Raw genomic sequence first — 6028 nt, 5'->3', positions numbered from 1 at the left:
AGGACTATGTGTGTTGTTTGCCTCAGCATCCAGTGTTGCTTCTTGCTTTCTAAATCACAGTATACGTCAGTTTTTGCAATTTGGAACCCAAAATAAACGAAAAGAAAATGAATAGTAAACAACGAAACTACAATGTTACGTGTACAAATCAAAACCAAGTTTGTTTACTAACAAAATATACATCATAGGCCTAATAATAATATTATTATTATTAATTATTATTGCATCATTTATAACGTATGTTGATACGTTCATTTAATAAAGCATCTATTCAAGATATGACATCATCATCTTATCAACGATTCAAGATGACATCATCATCTTATCAGTTGTCGAACTAGGAATTGCTACTTACTAAAATAGATGCATTGTCTCTTTATTTTCATCGTCTACACCACTACTGGGCCTAGTGTCAGTAAGCCTACTTATTGTTTGTAGTGGTCAATGCTATTCCTTAATATTAATATGTCACTGTTGCCGATGAGTGACCTCTCTTTATTTTCATTGTTTACACCACTACTGGGCCTACTGTCAATAAGCCTACATATTGTTTGTAGTGGTCAATACTATTCCTTAATATTAATATGTCACTTTTGCCGATGAGAGAGTAACCTCTCTTTACTTTCATTGTTTACGCCACTACTGGGCCTACTGACAATAAGCCTACTTATTGTTTGTAGTGGTCAATACAATTCCTTAATATTAATATGTCACTGTTGATGGACAGATCAACGAATGTTATATAGTCCTAATATGAGTTCGTCTTTATTTCACATAGGGGTCTGGATATAAGAAAGGTCTATCTAACCCATGCAGATGATGAAGTATTTATTTCATGGCAACCTTTCTAGGTTATGACACGTGTATTTAGATGCTGCGTGTATTTTACGTCCCTGGTTTATGAGGTGAAATTGTAGCATGGTGTTGCGTCATATTTGAAAGACCATCTCTTGACGAAAATACATCGGGCATTTAATATTAGTCACGGGGTTGAATTGAAATCGTAATTTATCCATGAAATGTATGTAGGGATATCGTTATGAAAACATGAAAAGGTTAGGTTAATGATATTAATATTATATGACGTAGTGAATGGGATTTTTAAGATAGTAGTAGTGTCGTGGTCACCTCCATTACCGCCCCTCGGGTTCTTACATCCCTTCCCTTTCGTTTTTTTTGTTGCGACATTATAATCTTAAATATATAAATCCCTGCATTTTACTTAAAATGTTACATTTTATCTCCCGGATCTTGCATTTGTGACCGTAAATGGAAGTTACGATTTCGAAAATAAAAACCGAAACTAAATTATATTGTAAAAAAATGTTAAACCTATTTTATTTCCTCGGTAGGCCTACTTTTGTTTGTTGAATAAGACAAGAATGTTTGCGGTTAAGTTCATGAAATAATTTTGTTGTAAATGCTGAAAAACTACAAAATGATTTGAAAAGTCTTTTTTTCCCTAACCACAGGAAGTGGGTGGAACACATCATCTAACAATTTGACTGTTACACTTATAGAAATAATCCTAATGCCTTTTGATACAACTTACAACGACAATATTGATTATTGTATACTAGTATAATCATGGATTAATCTATTCTTTATTCCATGGTATAATAAACGAAATTGTATTATGTCTGAAATAAAATCAAAGTTCTTCTTTTTCAAATAAAATTGAAAACGTTGGAATAATACAATACACAGTACATTTTGACGGAGTTCGTGACGTCAGCTTTCCATTGTACAATATCATACAGATAAAAACGGTACTATAAATACATTGGCTATATATTACATTCCTCGTCATTGTGTACAGGAATACGATAAGCAACCGCCGCTTAATTCATAAAAAGTAATTGTTAAAATACGTGGGTAAAAATAACATTTCAAGTATAACCTATAAATAATTAGTAAATAATTAGGCAGGGGTGGGTGTCGATATTCCTACGATAATCTGATCGACTATATTCAGTGAAATCGACCGATTTAATAAATTACGTACCCCAACAACATTTATACGTAGGCCTACGTAAAACACAACAACAAATAATGTTGTATTTGTCCATCAACCATCTATACACACATTCAGCCTTACTGACGTGTATAGTAACACATTTTCAATGTTCAGAAGGTTCTTTACGATAGAAAGTGTCGTATAGCCTACCTAACCATAATCACTACTGAATAAATGTGAACTTGATTGATGAATGAATTGATTCGGAAATATGGTATTGCTATCGATTCCTCCCTCGTAAAAAGAAAACCGTCAGATGATGAAGTGTCATCGCGGTAGGAAAAAACTCTGCTATTGGCCCAATCAATAACAGTTTGAATGTAGCCTACACATATTATGCGTTGATTTTCTGTGTGAAAAAATATGCAACTACTTCTTTATTGTTAACAGTGCATGCGCATTATGTTGAACGTGATTGTAACTCGTCCTTCGGTTGAGAGTTGTGTTGCCTCTAGAGAATATTAATTCTACGAAATGATTTCGATTATAATATTTGCAATTTGCAATTCAATGTTTATCTTTTGTCGCGGAAATGAGTGGATCGGTTAACACGTCAAACGCACACGACATAATAGCAGTTTAAACAGTATATATGTTTATGTTTTTATAGGCGGCCTATGTTCTCACCGCCCTGCCTTTTTATGATGAGTAAAATTGCTGTATAAATATAAATAATTTACGTATGAATAACAGAACAAATTTAGTATTTTATCAATATACTTTTAAGTTCTTTTAGTTCTAATCTATCTTGTGTATGTATTTTAAATCGCACGTATAAGTATGTGTGTGCGCGTGGAGCGCGCTATTCTACTGTAGATGTATATGAAAAGGGGATTTCCCTGAATGTGTAGGCCTACATACCATTTGAAAATTGCATTAGGACCCCCTCGATGAGTATCATAAATCACAACACAAAACCAACGTTGACAATCTAGCGGTCCTCGACCTGACAGTGTTCGCGTGCTAAGCAAGGTCGTTTGTCATTCCGGTAAACATAACAAGGTCACAAAACATACATAATAAATGTATAATTGTCGATAAAATATTCATTCATCTCAAAAGAATTTTAAATAGTAATTAGGCTGTGATCCAAGGATTTCGGCATTTATACTTTTAATTTATAATTTCTTGTTTGTAGTGGGGGACCTATAAATTTAACTAATTTTAATTATAGGTCCGTGGTTAACGAAGCTTGTGTAAATTGCATTTCTCAAATTTAACTCAGTATTTCCAGGGAAGTATTTCCTGGACCGATAGAAGGCTTACAAGAAACATAACTTAATTTAATTTGATTTATTTTATTTGACCAACACTATAACTTGAAGAGAACAGTTAATCAGGAAACAACGCTGAACAAAGTCACTATATGCAAAATATTTCTAAAAAATATAATGTATTTCCTGCTCCCATTCCCCCTGCGCATAGAACCGAGATGACATCTAGAAAAAGAAGGAAGAGGGTTACATTGCATCAAATTACTGTAGGCCTACTACATTGTATATAATTTTCACTCTGAAATGTTTAATGATGGAGTCATTATAATGGATATACAGGATTGCCAAGCCTGTATCCGGGATGAAGTCCTTAAAAAAAAACATTGTAAAAGTAGATTATTATAAGAGTCGCTTGTCACAGTTTTCTCAATAATAATCGCGATGCGTCGCAAAACTTCAAGATGTAGAAACCATAGTCGTATCTAAACACACTTTTTAGTAGGGCCCCATAACTGTCAATAGACGACCTATCATATCCGACATCTTCTTCCTTTGTCTGGTTTGCCAGTAGCAGACGTGTTATTGATCTGTTCGGGGCGGTCGTCAACACCGGTTTGTCAATGACCTCACGCGACTTCAAATGACATTCAACTTTCAAAATCCAGACATGTTGCGTGGTATCTGCAGTGAGTGCCAACTTACTTGTCACGAATACATGTGATTCTTACTATTGACCGAGACTGCAGAGACCCATCGATGGAGGGTGGGGGAGAGACCCATCGATGGAGGGTGGGGGAGAGACCCATCGATGGAGGGTGGGGGAGAGACCCATCGATGGAGGGTGGGGGAGAGACCCATCGATGGAGGGTGGGGCAGAGACCCATCGATGGAGGGTGGGGGAGAGACCCATCGATGGAGGGTGGGGGAGAGACCCATCGATGGAGGGTGGGGGAGAGACCCATCGATGGAGGGTGGGGGAGGGGGATGACACTGCCCTGACAATGCTCTGTTTATCACATTTTCACAGCTCACGTGAATCAGATAGACTGTGGGAATGTGAGAAACTGAACAAAGTCCATATATTAGTTAATATTTGTTAAATATTAAGGATATGTATGATTTCAACATACATTTTTACCAATATTCATACATAATTACAGGGATTAAAGTATGGTAATATGTCCAGCAACATATCAGTAATTATATGGCGCGCGACAATCTGATTGGATAGTTTAGGAGGTGATTCATCGATACTGATTTCGCCCATTTGCCTGTGAGTCAGCAGATTCATTTAATATTCAACAATGGATACATCGTCACCCTTGCTTTGATTCGGACAACAACAATCATTCTGAAAACAATGATCTTTCGCGGTTCAGATGAGCAGGATGAATGTCTTAATCTGAATTTATTCCATGTCCACATTTCCTGTACAGTCTTCGTACGTCCTCACGTGACCTCACGAGCCGTCTGAACCGAACTTCCACAGTGGACGGTTTGTTGCTAAGGAACGGATGGCAATATCATTGCATATTTGATAAAGTTTTCGGTATTTTGGCTATTTCTTAAAAAATCTCTGTACATGGATTTTTCGAAAATGGTCTTCTTTTTCGACATAGGCCTAATTGGCTACTAACCCTCTATAAGCTGATGATAACGCAATATATGCAAATATATAGCAATAAGTGGATATTTTGGCCATTTTTTCGAAAAAAATCCCAGTATTTTTTTTTTTTAATTCGACCCTTTTCTTTTTCGATATAACTGATTACAAACACTGTATAAGATGATTATAACGCAATATATGTATATAGCAATAGTATCGCATAATAATTGAATTTTAAAAAGTGGATATTTTGGCCATTTTCCGAAAAAATCCCTGTAGCCTACTATAGTACAGAGATTTTTTCAAAAATTGGCCAAATTTCAACCCTTTTCTTTTTCGACAAAACTGGTTACAAACACTCTATAAGATAGTGATAATGCAATATAATTTATGCGCATATATAGCAATATTATCGCATAATAATTTAATTTTGAAAAGTGATATTTTGGCCATTTTCCGAAAAAATATATTAGGCCTAGTAGCCTACAGGGATTTTTTCAAAAATTTGCCAAATTTCGACCCTTTTCTGTTTCGAGATAATAACTGGTTACAAACACTCTATAAGATGGTGATAATGCAATATATGAATTTTGAAAAGTGGATATTTTGGCCATTTTCCGAAAAAATCCCTGAAGGGCCTAGTATTTTAGTAAAAAATCCCTGTACTAGACCTAGGCCTATAGTACAGGGATATTTTCCAAAAATAGCTAAATTTCGACCTTTTTATTTTTCGATAAAACTGATTAATATGGCTCTATAAGATGATACAAAGCAATATATGCGCATATATAGCCATATTATCGCAAAATAATTGAATTTTAAAAAGTCGATATTTTGGGCATTTTTCGAAAAAATCCATGTACTATAGTACAGGGATTTTTTCCAAAAATGGCTAAATTTCGACCTTTTTATTTTTAGACAAAACTGGTTAATATGGCTCTATAAGATGATACAAAGCAATATATGCGCACATAATAGCCATATTATCGCATAATAATTGAATTTTAAAAAGTCGATATTTTGGGCATTTTTCGAAAAAATCCCTATACTATATATAGTAGGCCTACATGATTTTTTTTTTAAATGGCTAAATTTCGACATTTTTATTTTTCGACAAAACTGGTAAATATGGGTCTATAAGATGATACAAAGCAATATATGCGCATATATAGCCATATTATCGCAAAATAA

The 6028-nt window shown here is 34.7% G+C and overlaps 1 protein-coding gene across 1 annotated transcript in view; it reads right to left on the bottom strand.

The window, feature by feature from the left end:
• Nucleotides 1-6028, bottom strand: part of LOC144844374 (growth arrest and DNA damage-inducible protein GADD45 alpha-like) — a 115719-nt gene that overhangs the window by 104397 nt on the left and 5294 nt on the right. The gene's annotated exons all lie outside the window — the stretch shown is intronic.

This window comes from Antedon bifida, chromosome 6, assembly GCF_963402885.1.
Source record: "Antedon bifida chromosome 6, ecAntBifi1.1, whole genome shotgun sequence".
Lineage (NCBI taxonomy): Eukaryota > Metazoa > Echinodermata > Crinoidea > Comatulida > Antedonidae > Antedon > Antedon bifida.
The sequence above is the reverse complement of the archived record's forward strand: the minus strand, read 5'-3'. Positions and strand labels throughout refer to the sequence as shown.